The sequence below is a fragment of the Ovis aries genome, chromosome 5 (genome assembly GCF_016772045.2).
Source record: "Ovis aries strain OAR_USU_Benz2616 breed Rambouillet chromosome 5, ARS-UI_Ramb_v3.0, whole genome shotgun sequence".
Classification (NCBI taxonomy): Eukaryota; Metazoa; Chordata; class Mammalia; order Artiodactyla; family Bovidae; genus Ovis; species Ovis aries.
The window spans coordinates 24,677,061-24,695,601 of NC_056058.1; the positions used below are offsets into that span (position 1 = coordinate 24,677,061).

Consider the following 18,541-nt stretch of genomic DNA (forward strand, 5'->3'; position numbering starts at 1 on the left):
CATTTCTGCTATCACATTTTTACTTAGTTGTGTCTGTGGTAATATACTCTCATATGGACCAGTGGCACTGTCATTCAAAGGCAATGAGATATCATTGTTTTGGGGGTGGTATCACCCTGGCCACAGATACTGTACCAGAATTCTCTGTGTTAAAAAAAAAATCTCCTAGTTGTGGTGTACAAACTAACACCACACTTTAGTATGCCAAAAACATCTACATGATATTTTGTGGTCTGCACTACAATATTTCAAAGTGCCTTATCATTTGTTATCTTTCCTACCTCATTGATATTAATCAGAAGTATCACTGTAGTTTCATAGATGGGAAACCAAGGTATGGGGAATTTTAATGGTTTGCCTAAGGTCTCAGGATGAACTCATAGCCTAGCTGGTATTTAGAATCTGCTACTTCTGACTACATTTCTTTGCTCAACCTGTTCAAATTCTGAATAAGTTTCTAAGTTGAATATATGTTGAAAGAGGTGGTAGACATAGGAAAGGGGAAAAATACTATTCACTAAGTAAAACTTTCAAAACATGAAAATTTTGAAAGGACTGTGAGGGCTGTTTGCCCTCATTTCCATTTGCAGAATGGAAGGACAGTAATCCAATGAGATTAAAATGAATAGAAATTGCAAGTGTAAAAGGGAATTGTTCAGACCACACTATTTTCCCATTTCAACGTTGTTTTGTTCTCCTTTTCAGCAGCTGGTACATTTACAGTGCTGTGTCACCATTGGCCTTAAGTAGATAAATACAGTGGATTCAGCCACTGCTGTTTTACGATCAAGGAAGCAAGGGTAAACAGAGGTTAAGTGACTGCCAGGAGCACTCACCACAGCAGTCACTCAGACTAGAACCCAGTGCTCCTATCAGTCACACTCTATTGAAATTTAGGAGGTCCCAAAATATTCTTTATGTGTCAGAGGTGGGTTGAGAGTGCCTGAAGGCAAATTTGCTCACCATCCACAAAGGGACCAGCCCGGCTTCCACGGTGCCACCTCAATCTTCTCATTCTTCCCTTCTCAATCTTCCAAGCCATTCCATAATCTTCCTCATTCCTTTGAGAGAGAGAATATTTCTTTTGGTGAAACAGGAAGAATTAAACAAGAGATTTCCAAGTTCAGATTTCCATGGTTTTGTTTTGTTTTGTCTCATACAAATAGGACCATAATGAGTTCTTAGACAAGTAATAGGTTTGCTTTTCCTTTGTATTAATAGAATATGGGGATGACCCCAACTCAAGAGATCATTAGAGGGACTGGCAACGAATAGAGTAAGTCTATGCCTGATTGATAAGCTCCTGTCAAGTACCAATTACAACAGAACATGGCATGGAAATATGAATGTAATCTAGACGTGCTCTGCCTCTTCCAATGTCATCCATCCTATAAGGGAAAACAAGACCAGTTGCTTGTCTACGAATTCATGGATGGGAAGGTCTCTGTGAAACAAACAAACAGAAAACCTTGGAAATTGGGACATGGAAGTTACTTGTTTAGTCGTAACTTATTTCATGAAAAGACATTTCCTATTTCCTTTCCTCATTATCTAACATAAATACTATATCAAGTGTAGTCAACAGCCAATGTTTGGCTCCTACTACCAAGGTGATTTTTTAAAAAATAATATTAGCACCTGTGCAAAACCTTCACAGGGTATTAATATGATAAACACTGGTAGAAAACTTTTTCTCCAGTCATCCAGGAGTTGAAAAAAAAAATCCAAGGAGAGACATTTTTCCTGTATCTCCCACCCTGACCTCAGTATAGACAGACCTAGTATATATTCCATTCACATGGTCTACATCTAATTCCTTGTGGGAAAAGGCCATTCTCCACAGCGTGCTAAACAACTGTTCGAACTGGATGGAATGGTCTTCCTTGCCTGTACCAGTCTTTTGGTTCATTAGATGAAAGTGAAAAAGTGAAAGTCACTCAGTCATGTCCCACTCTTTGTTACCACATGGACTGTAGCCTGCCAGGCTCCTCTGTCCATGAAATTCTTCAGGTCAGTACACTGGCATGGGTAGCCATTCCCTTCTCCAGAGGAATCTTCCCAACCCAAGGATCAAATCCAGGTCTCCTGTACTGCAGGCAGATTCTTTGTCTGAGCCACCAGGGAGGAAGGGCTTAAATACGTACAAAGTCTGCATGACTAATCTATATTTCAGGGCTTCCCAGGTGGTGCCTAGTGGTAAAGAACCTGCCTGCCAATGCAGGAGACATAAGAGACCTGGGTTCGATCCCTGGGTTGGGAAGATCCCCTGGAGGAGGAAATGGCAACCCACTCCAGTATTCTTGCCTAGAGAATCCCATGGACAGAGAAGCCTGGCAGGCTACGGTCCGCAGGGTTAGAGAGTCAGAAGTGACTTAGCACAATCAATCTTTCAGGGCCTACTAAGGACTGTCCAGACCCTGATTTTCTTGCCCCCCCTCCCCCGACAGCCTGCTTTCCCCATTAAGATGGGGAGATGAGGTGACACAATTTGAAACTCAGTCCAAGCACATAGCTCCCCTCAGAGTTGCAGCCTTCCCTGCTAGGGGGGCCGTTTCACTGCTTTTCAGCCACAGGCCTTTTCCTTCCTTCTTGGCAATGACCCTCATCAGAACCTGCTCTTGAGAGGTGGGCTACTTATGATACAGGTCCTTATGGGAGCCAGTGAAAGTCACTCAGTCCTGTCAGACTCTTTGCGACCCCAAGAACTATAAGTCCACGGAATTCTCCAGGCCAGAATGCTGGAGTGGGTAGCCATTTCCTTTTCCAGGGGATCTTCCCAACCCAGGGATCGAACCCGGATGGGGGGCTAGGGAGCCACTGAAATAACACTTCATGAGGTCTATACTCCCTCATGTGTGATATCCTGAACAGTTAACTATATTGAGAGACTACAACCTTTAGGACTTATGGGATGTGTGGGAGACAATGGTCAGTGATGGAGGTGAGTGTCAGGGTGCCAGGGAGCTTGACCCCTGTCCTGCCATGCACATCTTCATTTCACTAACATGGGTTGGGTGTCTACCTGTGGAAGGCATACAGAGGTCACTCCCCATGAACAGTTTACAGTCAAGGGCTTGCTAACATTCTAGGCCTCAGACTGGAAAGTAGCACCCAGCTCTGCTTTGTGACTCTTGACATCCCCAGCTCTGCAAAGGCTTAAAACTTGGCTGAAGAGGTGATCTGCCGAGAAAATGAGCAACAGTGACCTGGCTGTCCAGGGAGGACAGAGCCCACAAAACCTTCCTTTGAGGCCACTCAGCCACGGATTGACCCAGCGAGTTCAGAATGCCCCCAAGACCAGGCACTACAAAGGTGTCTAACTAGGACCAGGGACTTCCGCAGGAGAGAGGGCAAGAGCGCGCAGTCTGAGACAGGCGGGATTTGTTCGTGGCGTTCCTGCTCGCCAAGATGGGACGGTCCTGGTCCATCCAGCAGACCCCAGGGACAGCGGCAGGGGGAGCCACCTTCTGCGGAGGTCATCCCGCCAAACAGCCCCACTATCGAGCGCCCCAAGCCTTCCTTTCGCCCCCGGGCCCTGTTCAAGTGCCAGGGCTCCTCCGGTCGGCAAGGGAGCCTAGGCACCTGGTAAAGTCCCTGCTGCCGGTAGGGTGGAGGGTCGGGGTGAGGAGGGACGCTGTCGTGAACTCTCCGCGGGGCTGGCGGAGTTGGAGGTACATTTCGGAGATAACAGCAGACCTTAGTCAGAACCTTTTCAGAAAACCCGGAGCTCGCAGTTCTCGTCCCGGATGTCCACCGGTGGCTCCGTGACCCAGCCCGGGCTTCATCATCTTTGGGCCTCAGTTTCCTCCTGCTGACCCGCTTTAGGAACGCCAAGTTCCGCACCTCCTGCGGGCGCCAGGGGTGGACGGTGTAGATCCAGTCTCGGTCCGCAGGGCGCTCGGGCTTCCTGCTCCACAGCGCGCCGACTCAAGGTGGTTCCAGGCGGCCCCAGGCCCACAGGGCCCCTCTGGGGTCACCACTACCCTTTCGAGGCGTCGGGGTCCAGCCACAGGCCCCCCCGAAGCGCCAGCCCTCAGTCTCGGCTCCACACCTTTGCCAATTTCCCCGCCGCGGGCGCGTAGCCCTGCCAGCCCTCAGCGGCTGGCGATTGGACGGCGGCGGCGGGGCGGAGCCAGGCGCTTAGCAACGCCCGCGGCCTCCCCGGGCCCTGACGCAGTTGCGATTGGCTGCAGGCACCACCAGTCACTGTTGGAAGGGCGCCCCGCCCCGCGGGGCTGGCCCCGGGCTGACTCCGCCCCACCCGCCTTCTGGCCCCGCCTCCCTCCGGAGCCGGGTTACCTCTACGCGGCTGTCCGCCTCATTCTCAGAGCAGGTCCGTGAATTGTCGGCGCGCTCCGGGCAGCTGCTGAGCCGGGGCTACCATCGGGCTTGTAGTGCTCCCTCCGAGGTGCCTGCCGGAGCTAATGTGCCCCGGTCGGCCAGGGCTAGAGCTGTCGCCGGTTCGGGGCAACTTGGGATTCAGGACTCGCAGCAGGGGCGTCGGTTTGCGATCGGGACTCGGCTACGAGGGTGAGTGGCCGCGCGCAAGGAGAGCGGCTCCCCTTGCGTCGTTCGGCGATTGAGGGGCGGGGGGGTACTGGACGTGTCCTGGCGCTAGTCGATCTGTCCGTGCGAGCGTATCGGCTAGTTGGGAGGTCAGGGCTTGGCGGTATTAGCTCCTTGCCAGCACCCCCCACTCCCGAACTTCTTGTTTCAAAGCGTCCCAAATCGGCCCAGGACGCGGCTCTGCGTTGGCGAAAACTTGGTGTGTTGTAATTGGCATCATTAGATGGGGTCCGAGGACGCGTCCCCTGGCCCTCTACAGCGGTGACACGCGCGCTAGGGGCTGTCTTCGTGTCCAGGGGCATGCAGACAGTAGTTCCTAGAAGCTTGAAGATGGGTTCCTGAAAAATTAACACGCGCCGGAGTCGGCGGGAAGAGGTAGCCCCTGTGCCTCATGCCAGCGATCATCCGGCTCAGGGTGGGTCTTTAGGGGTCAGAGAACTTTAGCACCAGTCAGGTTCCGTAGCAGCGGCTTTAATGCTTTGCAGTTATTGAAGGGAATTGACAGTGCAGATATAAAACTTTGTCAAGTAATTACTTCCCATTAGCCCTTGAATCCGCATCCCTCGTGAGGTGCTCAGACCTCTGCATCCTTATTCAAGGTGTGCCCGAAGGACTTCGTTAGGACAGGGGGTAGCTGCTGTCTGTCCCAATGCTGGGAGGCCCCGGGGAATCCAAAAGACTGTGAAAACGACCACCAGGCTGTCGGTTGGTGTTTGTTTGAGCTCCTGTGTGTTTAAGTGATGAAGTTGTGACAGGAACTGACAACAGAGGATTCAAGGTTAAACCTGACACTTCATGTTTGTGACTCAGTCTGGGATAGATTTTTTTTTCCCCCTCTGGTTGATAAGGGGTAAAAGCAGCTGTTTTTGTTTTGTTTTTGAGAGTGGTTACATACATGTAATTTATATTATGTGTGGACTAAGTAGAATTATCTTCTTTTAATTCTTATTTAACCTGAATGAGAGAGAGCTTACTGAGAGTACTAGGTAGAGACTTAGGGACAGAATTGGAGGATATTTTGATCCTTGAGAATGTATAAAAACACTGAGATATATAGCTATCCATGCATATGTAGATGTGCTTATATGTGTGTGTATTTATATGTGTGTGTGTATAACTGATAAGCAAATGAAAGAGATATGGAGGGGGAAACTGCCTTGAACATCGTCTGATCTGTGGGGTGTATGATGAGTGTGTGTGTAAGCATGTCTGGATCTGCCTAGTCTGTCTGGGTCAGTGTATGTCCACGAACTTTATGAGCATTCAGTTCAATACCACTCCAAGCAGCTTCCCAGTTCCTGTTTTATAGCCCAGCAGCCGCCAGCCGGCCCATCTGTTAAAACATAGTGTGTATACTTCACTGGGAGCTCTAGGGTGGAACCTGGGTAGGGGGCAACCCTTAGTGGAAACAGTATGCTACAGACAAAGCCTCCTCTCAGGTCCATTTTCATTCACAGTTCAGCTGAACATGTGATTTTTGGTGATGGAGGGAAGGAGTGCTTGATTCTTCAGAAATGGCAAACTGTATTTTGTGAAATAATTATAGGCATGGTTTGGAAAGGAGGAGTATATAAGGAGGAAAAAAAAAATCCCTGTAGAAAAGAAATGTAGAGCTTGTCATATAACCATGCAACACTGGTTTACTGCTTTGCCGTAGCATGTATATCAGAAACTGTTTCCTTTTGCTTCTAAGAGAATGAATTAAAATGCAATTGTTTTGCACCCCCCCAAAAAAATCTTAATAGTAAACAGAACGTTACTACAGAGGCTATTTAATCTACTAGCTCTGACTGCCTTAGTAATTCTAACGAAACATATTTTTAAGAATTTATCACTCAGATATAAATTCATATTCAGCCTAATCACTAGGTGCAATGGTTCACAATTTATACTTTAAAATAATAATAATTATAAAAAGCCTTATCACTAAACTTTTGATGACTAAATGGCTATAGGAGGAGTGGAACAGCTTATTAAGTTTCTGCAGCCAAGCGACTGATACTTAAAAAAACTATAAATTCCTTTAATAGCATAATTACTTTTGGTGACAAAATAAAGGCAGTGTTTTTGAGAAGTAGGGTTGATATTTTACCTAATAATTTTTTGCTCATAATCACATTTTAATAATGGTGCTTATTATAGGTGGATAGAAAATACTGGCATGGTTCTTAAGAACCTATCACAAACATTGTTTTCATTTTTATGGTACTTAAACATTAGAGGAAAAATATCCTAACCCCTAATCCATACATTTCTGATGGACTGTGTAGATACAAGAATTCTCCTGTCTTAATATGCGTCACCTGAGTCAACTGGGCTTCTTAAAAATTCAGGCTGGACTTCAGTCTCCAGGGTTAGATTCAGGAATCTGGGGTGGGGCTTAGGAATCTACATCTTTAACAAGCACCCACAAGTTACTCTGATGTCAGGGATCCTCTCACAATATTTTGAGAAACACTGCAACGGCATTTATAATATAAAAGAACAATTACAGTCTGTGAGTTGATTCAATAAATGATTGTTCCAGAATTTCCAGGTGGCATTTATTAGCCTTGTGAAATTTATAGGTAAACTCTTGTGTCCTCAACAATGGTACCTTTTGTCCTCTGTTCAGAAGTGTCTGGGGACTCCTTAGGAATCCCTGCTCCAGGTTAGCCCCAATTCTAAGGAAGTCTGTCTTGGGAAGCAAGGTAGTTTGAGACCTCACCCCAGCTGGATCCCTTCCCTCCTCCAGGTCCAGTGGGTTCCTGGGGTGCTCTGGAGTAACCTTACGAGTCTGAACTCACATTGTTGGGCATTTCTCCCTGGAGGGTACAAGACTTCCAGTTCTTGAAAGCCACCTTTAACTCACTCCAAGCTTGGGAGTTAGAACCTCAGTGGGACAAGAACAGACTTGTCTGAGGTCAGGGATCTCCTTAGGAAGCTGTAGCTGGTCTGCCTGTTGATCAGGAGAGTGTCCCAGGCCACAACCCAGGGGCTCAGGGAGTCTCAGTTTCAGAAAGTCATCTGAAGTATTTTGAGGTATCCAATTAATCAGGTACACAGGTTTTCTTAGATCACAGGGAGAAGGGTTGAGAACTGATTGCCACCTCTCCTTGCAAATCAGTGTGTGGACTTCCCTGATGGCCCAGTGGTAAAGAATATGTCCTGCAATGCAAAGGTGTGTGTGCTAAGTCCAACTCTTTGTGACCCTATGGACTGTAGCCTGCCAGGCTCCTCTGTCCATGGAATTCTCCAGGCAAGAATACTGGAGTGGGTTGCCATTTCCTTCTCCAGGGGATCTTCCCAACCCAGGGATCGAACCTGCATCTCTTGAGTATTCTGCATGGACAGGTGGGTTCTTTGCCACCAGCACCACCTGGGAAGCCCGCAGGGCAAGGGATGCAAGTTCAGTCCCTGGTTGGGGAACTAAGATTCCAAATGCCGTGGAGCACAAAGCCTATGGGCCACAACTACTGAAGTCCGTGCACTCTGTACACTGTAGTGAAAGACACCACGTGATCCAACAAAGATCCTGCATGTTGCAGCTAAGACCTGACAGAGCCATATAAATAAATAAGTTAGTTAACTTTTAAAAAAGCAGTTGTTAAAAAAAAATCAGTGCGATTTTGATGTATTAATCATTGTCAATTAGCTTTTTTATAAGTAGTTTGATACCTTTAGATTCTGTTCTTCCCTTTCAGACTGGCATAGTTCTCAGTGTTTAACACTCCTAAGTAAAGTTTAAAAGAGAAAGGATCTGTCGGCAGTTGCTGCCTTTCCCTCTTCCTACCTTCCAACTACCTAAGTAACCAGGTGACTTCTCTGAGGTCAGATGTGCCCAGAATATTTACTTCACTGCTGACAAAAGGACCTGTATAGGCTAGAACACTGAACTTGGATTCTTCCAGGCCACCAGATCATTACTGGTACTTTTATGGAGCAATTTATGTTCTGAGGAACACTTGGCAGGCATGTTTATAGGTTGCTTATCTTAATCCTTTGCGTGCAAGGATTTTTTTCCCACTTTGTTACAGATGAGCAAACAGCAGCCACAAAAGAATAATAATGCAGTCATCCATCAGTATCCTCATGAGATTGGTTCCAGGACTCCCAGCCCTGCAGATACCAAAATCTGAGGATGCTCAAGCCCCTTATATAAAGTGGCATAGTTCAGTCGGCATTCCATACCCACGGGTTCCTCATCCCCAGATACCAAGAGCCAACCTTATTTAGATTTTTTCTTTCACATCCAAAGATGACACCAATAACTGAGAAGTTGGTCTTGTATTGGAATTGTTTTTATGTAACTTTGTGATGAGATGATAGAGTCATGCTTAGTCATTCATATCATCTAAGTTTTTTTTTCACCTCTTCAAATTTTTTATATTGCATGTGACCTTGGAACAATTTTCTTGCTAAAGCTAACCAGCCACTCACCATACATTAATATGATAATAATTCAATGATCCTGACCTTAACCATCTAGGTTTGACCCAGAATGGCAAGTAATTTGCAAAAGGTCACAGAACCCAAATGCAGCAAAGCCTATATGGAGAATTTGGGAGACTTTATATTTTAGAACTGTGCTATTTGAGAACTGTATGTTGCCTATTGAGTCATGTTGTATGGCTAATAATGTTAAGCTGGCAAAAAGAATTTGCCCAGCTTCTGTGTGATTGGATGGACCTAGAAAATGTCCAAAGTCTAAGGTATAATCACAGCCCCTGATTCTACAATGGTACTGATTTATGCCTAGTTAAAAAAAAAACTACAGTAGAATGCTACTTTTCTTGAAACTGGCCATAGGCCATGGCAAGATTCTAAGCAACAATTCTCACTATTTTTTTTTTTTTGGGGGGGGCCCATGACACTTTTGGCAAAATTTTTTGGCAAAAAAAAAAAATTGACAAATTCAAGTTTTTGATTTTTCTTTCTATATCCTTATTCCCATGGTGAAATCTACATATAAAAAATTTACTTTTCAAATCAATCTGCCTTTTTAACATCTCCTAATACTTAAACCTTCGCCATTTTGACTTTTTCTCCTCCATAATGCCCCCTTAAGTTCCTACCTTCACTTTGGTTTTTGAATTCAGTAATGTCTTCTAATAATAGAATGATCATTGAACTATGGAAGTTCTACTCTAGCTTTAACTTTGTAGAATAACTATAACAGTATTAAGAAAAAAGAAAAACTAAGAAGGATAATATGAAAGTCATGTTATTACAAGTATCTTATTACATATTCCCAGCATATAGTTTCCATGGGAAATTTAAGATCCAGATGAATACAGTGACAGCTTCACTCATCTGTCCTTATATATACTCTTGTGATACAAGCTGAGAAATATAACTGAATACAGCATCCTGGGTTAGAGAAGAAAAACAAAAGTTAAGCCCTGAGAAAAGAATTGGCAAAAAAAAAGTGAAGGGTCACAGTTGGGATGCGATGGAAAGAGGGGTGGGGAAGAAATACCTCCAGTAAAATGCCAGATAGGGTGGTAAGAAATTTATAGAGGTGCTGATGGCTTGGGGTTTCTTGGGGGCATTGATTCTGTTTTATATTGTCTTCACAACCCACAAGCCCTGCTTGCTTTAAATAATTTATTATAGCAGCAAGCCTTCCCATGGTTAGTTTCTTTTCTTTTTTATAACATTTTCCTTCTCATCTCTGAGTCTAATCAGAGGCATTTATGATAGTGTGGCTGTTCTAGAATACTTTGGAAAATCCATGATCAATATCCCTACATTATAAACCCAAGGGTGTTCTGTTTTATTTTGCAATGTTTTCTTCCCTGCTATATTAACTCAGGATCTATGTTTTAAATAGTATTTTATTAATCTTTGCACAATAAGACTTCTGGGCTTGTTTTTCTTGGCTGGAACTATCTTTTGAGTAATCTATCATCCAACCACCATTGATCTAATGATGTATTTATTGCTCACTATTGCAGCACTGGCAAGAAACCCAGTATGATTCTAAAAATTTGATTAAAAAGAAATCAAGTTTTTGCAAGGCGTAGCCACCCAATTATGTTAGCAGCTGCCAAGTATATTTTATGCTAAAATATACACACATATTTCAAGTGAACAAAATGTGATCTTTTCAAAAGCTTTTAAAACTTTTTGCTATGAAATAAGTATAATGAGAAGACATCTTGTAATTAGAAAAATTACAAGTGCACTCCTCACCTCAGCCAAAGATAAAGTATAGTAATTTTCAGATTATACCCATAGACACTAACCTGGATAGGTTTATCTTTTTGATCGACAATAATAAAAACAATGGTGATAAGAACTATCTCCTAGTCCTTGAACAATCTTCCAGGCAGTCCTCACAAACCACAATGAACAGAAACGAATTAGCAGGTAGTAACTGAGCGTCTGTCACAGGTAGCACCTTTTCTCAGCTTAGCCAACTCAAAATGCAGTTCAAGTATAAGCACCCTTGGGAACCTTTTCCATGCTGCTCTTTGGCCTGGCTGTATACAACCAGCAGGGCCCTTACCTGCTGTAATCCCTCCCTCCAGACTGGGGGCCCCTTAAGGGCAAGGACCACACTTGACATCTTCTAGCTTCTCAAGAGATGGTATTCAAGAAATAGCTGCTAGGTGCACTAGAGACTATAAAGAATCATAGGTGAAGACCTGCAAGGCCTTAAAAGGACATGCATAGGATATTTACCCAAAGTCTGCGTGATAGTAATAACTGAACCGTAGCCCCAAACTTTCTGCTGTAGCCCAGTCTTAGAAATTCATAAAACTGTCATCCGTGCCTGCCCATTGACCCTCTGCGTCTCTCTGCTCCATCCCTGCCTTGCCTTCTTCTCTTACCATCTCCCTGTTGTGTCTTTGAGAATGTCTCCAACTCCCCACTGCCCCAACCAGGCCATCTCCCCTGGTTCCTTTGATGTTCCCATACCCACTGGCATATCTTGACAAAGCAGCTGACTCATGGGTCCCACTTTGAGACTTGGGACAGCCTCACGCTTGCATCATTTGAAGTCTCAGATGGCTTGGCCTCTTTTGCCATCCAATGCAGCTGACTACCTAGGTTTGGCCCTAGGAGGTTTAGGGGCCTTGCAGGAGCTCGATGGTGCTGTGCCTAGAGGCTGCTAGTATCCTAAGCCCAGCATAATGGGGGAACTTAGCACTTAAGTTAAGCTTTTTTTTTTTTTTTAATTCCAGCAGACTTTTATTTCAGAGATTAACTTGCATAATATTTTTCATTGATAAATCACCCTTTGTTCAGGAAGCATTGTCCCTACATAGTCAGGTTTATGACCCAGTCTGAGGGCTTAGATAAATACCAGCTCTCACCTCAGAGCTGGGTTACTGAGTTGGTGTACACACTATGTGTCCAGGCAGTTAAGCATAACTCCCTGAGGTCAGGGCCATTAGGATAGCCCTGTTATGTTAGATCTTAACGGGCTTTAAATGACTGCAAGAGATCAAGGACCCCTATTTTCCATCTCATCTGGGAGATTAAGCCTCTCTTAATATAGGTGCTTTCTTCTCATACCTGCCAAGAAAATATCACTAGAAAATTGAGTAATTACATCTAAAAGTTATTTCAATGTTCAAGGCAACAGAGAAGATGAGCCACCCTAGATTAGGTCATGGACTCAAGCACTGGTTTCTTTTGGATCTTGCGTCAGGAGCACCCATCCCTGCACACCCTGGGGCTTCTGCTTTCCCCTGGGAGCTGGGGCTTGGGAGGATTTGAGGAAGGCTTGGGTGGAGGGGTTGGGGTTGAGACAAACCTGAGTACACAGGGCACAGTCAGTGGAGGTTCTCCGTGTTGTGCAGGGCTTTGGCATTTTCTCAAATCTGCTTCTGAGCATCCCTAAGAGCCAATCCTCTTCCTCTTCCACTTTGTGAGTATGTTACCCAACAGAGGTTCTCACACTCCGCAAGTTTTTCTCCTTAACCTTCTAAGTTTTCCTAATTTCAACTTCTCTCTCTCCTGTAGCCCCATCCTGCAATAATGTTTTTTTTTTTTCTTTAATATTCTCTTTCCCTTCTGTTCAGGTAAGAACTCTACGTTATGAATGTTCCTTTAAGCAGTGTTACTATTCATCTTTTCCCTGCAGGAGTAACTGCATTGTTGACCATTTTCAAAGGAATTTCCTAGAGCCTTCTGGTGTGTGTGTGTTTCTGGTGCTAAGAAAAAGATCACAATAGCACAGCTCCTCCTTGCTGGGATATTACAAGCCTTCCACAGTGCAAAAGTAATTAGCCTCACAAAACCTCACTTTTCACCAGCTTAGCCCATGCTTGCCAGTGACACCCTCCCTCACCTGCCTAATCATTCTTACCACCTCCTGCTCACTTTTTCTATCATTAGGAAACAAGATCACACATCTCTATTAACACTAGACGTATTCATTACAACCAAAGAAATGAAACTTTCCACAAAAGCCAAACCTGACATACTCAGAATAGGGAAAAGGGGTAGGATCACCCTGATTTCTTTAAAAGCAAGGCTCTGTGAACTGGTGCATCTTTTATTAAGTCCTTAATTTGTTGTTATGATAAACCCTGGCCTGTTTCTTTTTTGAGACTGGGTAATTGCCTTATAGCTAATGTCAATAGCTGTCACTTTTTTCTTTCCCTTCAAAATTGTTGCCTGCAAGTTTCAGTTTTGTCGCCTTCATTTATTTAATTTTTATTTTTGGTGTTTTGGGTTGTTTATCATGACCTACTTAACATGTGTTGTTGCTAACTCTTCAAGATATCTTTCCCCCACTTTCCTGCCCCTGACAATGTCTCACAGCTAAACCTAGTCCTTATGTTGAATGAATTCCCATTTTCACTGCAGATTAGTAATGAAGACATTAAGTGGGATTCTGATAGTGACCCTTTCAAGAGCTAAGGCACCATTTACTATTCCGTTTTAATTACAATCTTTCAGCAAATTTTCACCAGTTATAATGTTCACCCCATTTTCTAAGTAACGTTTCTCAAATACTATGCAACATTATGAAATCTGTGTGCATTACCCTTTCTGTTCTCCATTATGAGCTAAATTTATAATTCTATAATTTTCTCATAGGAGAAATGCTTATTAGACTGGAATGGTTACTTTGGTTTCAAGCCATACTGCTTTTTTGCTTATTGTGAATCATTGTAGACATTTATGTAATCTTTGTTTTACTTCATTCCCAACCCCCACCAGTACCTCCATAAGCCGTAATCCCACTGTATCCCTTCCCTACATAGTCAGTTATCATCTGTGCCATGTTTCCAAGATGAATATTTTATTTTATGGGTCTTTAATATTTTCAATTTTAAAATAATCCTGCACAGCTAGAACAAAAACAGGCAGGATCCTATCTTGACCATAGCATTTCCTCCTTCCTTTTCAGGAGGAAGGAAACCCCACCCCTGCCTACAAATGGCCATACTGCACCTCCTCTCTGGACTGTTTCTGCCTGTGCCTGGGATCTGTGCTTTGTTGCTATTCAGTGACTAAGTCACGTCCAGCTCTTTGCGACCCCATGAACTGCGGCACACCAGACTTCCCTGTCCTCCACCAGCTCTTGGAGTTTGCTCAGATTCATGTCCATTGAGTTGGTGATGCTATCCAAACCAACACATCCTCTGCCACCCACTTCTCCTTTGGCCTTCAATCTTTCCCAGCATCAGGGTCTTTTCCAGTGAGTTGACTCTCTGTATCAGGTGGCCAAAGTATTAGAGCTTCACCTTTAGCATCAGGCCTTCCAATGAATATTCAGGGTTGATTTCCTTAAGGATTGACTAGTTTGCTCTCCTTGCGGTCCAAGGGACACTCAAGAGTCCTCTCCAGCACCACAATTTGAATTGGGATCTGTGTTTGTCCTGCATGTTCTCTGCTCATATTCTTGTAATTAGATAAGAGTTCACAATCGGCAGCGTTATGGGGTGGGGGGGGGGGGGAAGGCCAGTGAGAGCTGTGCTTTATTTGAGTCTTGGGGAAAAAACAGTTGTCCTAAGCAAGTGTGAGATGAAAGTCACAGTTTTTGAAAGATTGGGAAAGCCAGAGACAGGCCATTTGGTTATCAGCTAAGCATGCCAAAGTACCGTCTTCCTGTGGTGATTTCTAGGGTGTTTTCCCCTTGGGCTTTTCTGGGTGACTATCCCAGTGTTGCATCAAAATTAAAATGCTGTATCAGCTCATATCCAGGACGGCTGGAGTTCACTGGGCTGGAGTCAGAAGTCCTAGTTCCATCTGCAGACCTTCCCAGAGCCAAAGGAAGGAGTGATGTTTCCAAATGGAAATGTCCATGTGGAGATAATGTGCTTGGAGACCTTCCACACAAAGCGGAATTCCCTAACCCAAACTGACCTACGTGGTAAGGAAGTGTATTATCTCATGAGAGAAGCAGGTCAGGCGGCAGGATTGGTTGACTCAGTGACACAAAGACAGTGATACAGGTTTTATTCATCTCTTTCATCTTTCTGCCACTGTTGGCCTCAGGGACCATTTCACCTAAGACTGGTCCTTGCCTTTTGCAGGATGGTGACAGTAGTTACTGACATGTTGTTGCAGGCAGGACAATATCTACGGCACGGAAAACTTATCCCCCCTTCCAGGTTCTTCTTTTGGAGAGTATGGAAACATTACCCAGAAGAATCCACAAACACCTGTCTTTTCTTCTCATGGATTACAATAGGATTATATGCCCCATCTCAACATCAGTCACTTGCAAGAGGACAATATCAGGATTCTGTTAGTAAGAAAGAAGTACGTGTGTGGAAATGAGGGGGGCAGTAGATGCTATCAGGCCATTATCACCCACTCCAGTACTCTTGCCTGGAGAATCCCATGGACAGAGGAGCCTGGGAGGCTACAGTCCATGGGGTCGCCAAGAGTCGGAGACAACGGAGTGACTTCACTTTCACTTTCACTGCACTCAGTGACTTGAAAAATAGCTGTGAAATTCGCCCTTATGACTGCTGTGTAGTTGATAGATACCACGGAGCTGCTACACAGTGCTGGATACAAAATGACAAGGCTATAGGTTGACAAGGAGAGAAAAGCCACAATGCAGACTAATTAAGGACAGAACTGAGCCAAGATCAATAATTATGCTGATTAGAACCACAATAAGCCCTAATGAATTTGAATGTACTAATTCATGTCTATTTGTCCTCAATAAGAATATGATCTTTATGGAATAAAAAAGATTCTTTTTGCTTATTTCTCAATAATTCTGTATTTCTGATATATCATTTTACAGCATAGCCCTATTTGAATGGAAAAAAAATTTATTTACTTTATTTACATGTCAGAACATTAACAATAATGATAATTACTGATGATTATAATTGGTCATTATTTATTGAGTGCCTCTTATAAATTAGGAATTTATTAATAGCATCTAAGACACGCCAGCAATTTGCTTATGCCACATAGTGGGCAGGCTTGGATCGAGACTCAGGTTCATCTGCTCATGTTCCTTCAGCTCTGTGGCTTTCCTTTGCCTTGGAGGACAGTCTCAAGACTCTCGTAGCCTGCAGGGTCCCGCCCATCTCTGTGGTGTCACCACCTACCCTCTTGGCCTCACTCAGCTATCCAACCACAGCAGCTTCCTTGCTGTCTAATAAACCAGTCTCACTCCCACCTCTGACCCTTTGGATCTGCTCTTCCCTCTGCTTGGGTCACATGTCCTTCTTTCACACAGCTACCTCTTTTCCATTCAGGGCTTCTCATCACAGGCACCTCCCAGGACTCTTCCATCTCATCTGTTTAGGGCGCCCACTCAATTCCTTCTCTCCCATTTTTGTTTCCAATATGGTTCTTGAACAACCTTAGGTAATTAACCAACTGCTGCTGCTGCTAAGTCACTTCATTCATGACCAACTCTGTGCAGCCCCATAGACAGCAGCCCACCAGGCTCCCCCGTCCCTGGGATTCTCCAGGCAAGAACACTGGAGTGGGTTGCCATTTCCTTCTCCAATGCATGAAAGTGAAAAGTGAAAGAGAAGTCGCTCAGTTGTGTCCGACTCTTCGCGACCCCATGGACTGCAGCCTACCAGGCTCCTCCGTCCATGGGATTTTCCAGGCAAGAGTAATGGAGTGGGGTGCCATTGCCTTCTCTGAATTAACCAACCAGTCTACTTGTTTTTGTCAGTTTCCCCCATTAAGTTCCATGACGGCAGAGGTGGTATATGTAAAAAGAATGAACAGGGGAGTAAGTTAATGAAGGAATTAATGTTTAGAAGTCTTAACCTCGAAGAATCCATGGTCAGTCTTTTATCTCCTACGCTAAGAATAAGGTAGGATGTTAATCATCAATGAGCTGGGTGTGTGCACCTTAGTTTTTTTCCTGTAAAATTTGAGAACTGAAAAAGTCTACTTTTCATTCCTTCTCTCTTTGAAGGAAAACAAAATATAGATATCATAGTTTTCTGGAGAAAAGATAGATTTACTATTACAATAGTATTACATAAAAGTTCAAAAGCTTAATCTAAGAAAGAAATCTGAGTAATACTCTTAACTCTAGTTTTTATATTGCTTTTGGTTGTATGGACTGCAACTCCTTTCAATTTAGGGCATGAAAACGAAAAGTGTTAGCCTCTTGGTCATGTCCGATTCTTTGTGACCCCATGGACTGTAGCCCACCGGGCTCCTCTGTCCATGGGACTTCCCAGGCAAGAATACTGCAATGAGTGTGGAAAGAAATGGAAGGAAGGAAGTACTGGAAGGAAATGGCTATTTCCTTTTCCAAGGGATCTTCTTGATCCAGGGATCAAACCCTTGTCTCCTACATTGCAGGCGAACTCTTTACTATCTGAGCCGCCAGGGAAGCTCTAGGGCGTAAACCCTTAAAAATGAAGGTATACATATAAGGCTAAGTTGTAAATTGGGAGAATAATAATCGTATGATAATTTGGAGTGGCAAATTCACTTAAAATTGTTTTCTCTGCTTGCACATAATTTTTCATTTGAACTCATGTAACTATTAAAATGATTTATTCTTAGAACTGTGTTATTAATTATTCTGAGGTAATTATGAAGGTGCAAATTGAAAAACAACTTTGCCTCACATATTAGCTTGGATGGGATTGACAGAAATGAAACAGAGTGCCTTCCTCCTAATTCCCTTTCCTTTGGCTTTTCAGCATCTACATTTGAGAGTACCTTTTAATCCAGTTCTTTCAGTTGGCTTTGCTCTGTACCAGAGACAAGTCAAAAGGCAGGTGGGGCGAGGAGCAAAATGTTTTGATGCTGTTCACACTGTACTTCTCCCTTGGTGTGCATCCTGGCAGGGACCCCTTTCTTCCTCACTTTGTAACCTGCGTAGATTTGGGTGTGTGATTGGGTAAGAAGCCATCAGGATTCAGGTGACAGTGAGATCAGTAATTAAGGGGCTGGGTCAGTGTATCATCATGACTAAAGTTAGACAGGTGCATGGTCTATATATGCTCTTGAGAGCCTGCCTCCGATGGGGCAGTTTTCATATATAGTAGATTGGCCCTTTCATGGCTCAACAAAGGCTTCTTTCTTTCTTTCTAAGCTGTGTGGGTGGGAAACAGCATGTGGTTATAGAAAATGTATAGCAAAAGCAGTAGCAATGAGAAAGAATCCATAATGGGTACACACACATTGCTGGAATGTTTCCCAAGGATATGTGGGGGGGCAAGGGGAGGGCAGGCAGTGAGGTTTCTTTGGCAGAGGCAAAGTAGAACATGTGCTTTTCCATGTGTGAACACTGTGCTTTGAAAGGTCCTTTATGATTCACAAAAGCAGCTGCTTTTGAGTTGATATAGCCACAGAGTTTGGGAAATTCACTTAAAAAAGGTGTGCTGCAGACTCCTGACATCTGTTTTGGAGATCTGGTTGAGTGTTGCGAACTTGCTTATTCACAAGTGGCATGGCACAAGTATTCCTCATTAGAGTGTTGGGTCCTTTGTTCATTTCTTTAGGGTCTGTGGATCAAAGCTGACAAGACATGACTTAAAATTTTGAACAGTCATTTGCTATGTTACATACACACTTACATAAATTT

The 18,541-nt window shown here is 44.0% G+C and overlaps 1 protein-coding gene and 1 long non-coding RNA gene across 5 annotated transcripts in view; one reads left to right on the forward strand and one right to left on the reverse strand.

Annotated features, from left to right (window-relative positions):
- The window catches only part of LOC106991187 (uncharacterized), a 278,139-nt gene that overhangs the window by 188,357 nt on the left and 71,241 nt on the right, over nucleotides 1-18,541 (reverse strand). The window contains exons 1-2 of one of the 2 annotated variants that reach the window (XR_006059905.2): nucleotides 3,697-4,086; nucleotides 964-1,061 (exon numbers count right to left, since the gene is read on the reverse strand). This is a non-coding gene — a long non-coding RNA (uncharacterized LOC106991187). Of the gene's footprint in view, nucleotides 1-963; nucleotides 1,062-3,696; nucleotides 4,087-18,541 lie in introns of those variants that run through there. The other variant, XR_009600668.1, reaches the window with a different exon arrangement.
- The window catches only part of MARCHF3 (membrane associated ring-CH-type finger 3), a 154,421-nt gene continuing 140,200 nt past the window's right edge, over nucleotides 4,321-18,541 (forward strand). For all 3 annotated transcript variants that reach the window (XM_042250289.1, XM_004008661.5, XM_060415646.1), the window contains exon 1: nucleotides 4,321-4,530. The gene's annotated coding sequence lies outside the window, so the exon portion shown is untranslated. The remainder of the gene's footprint in view (nucleotides 4,531-18,541) is intronic.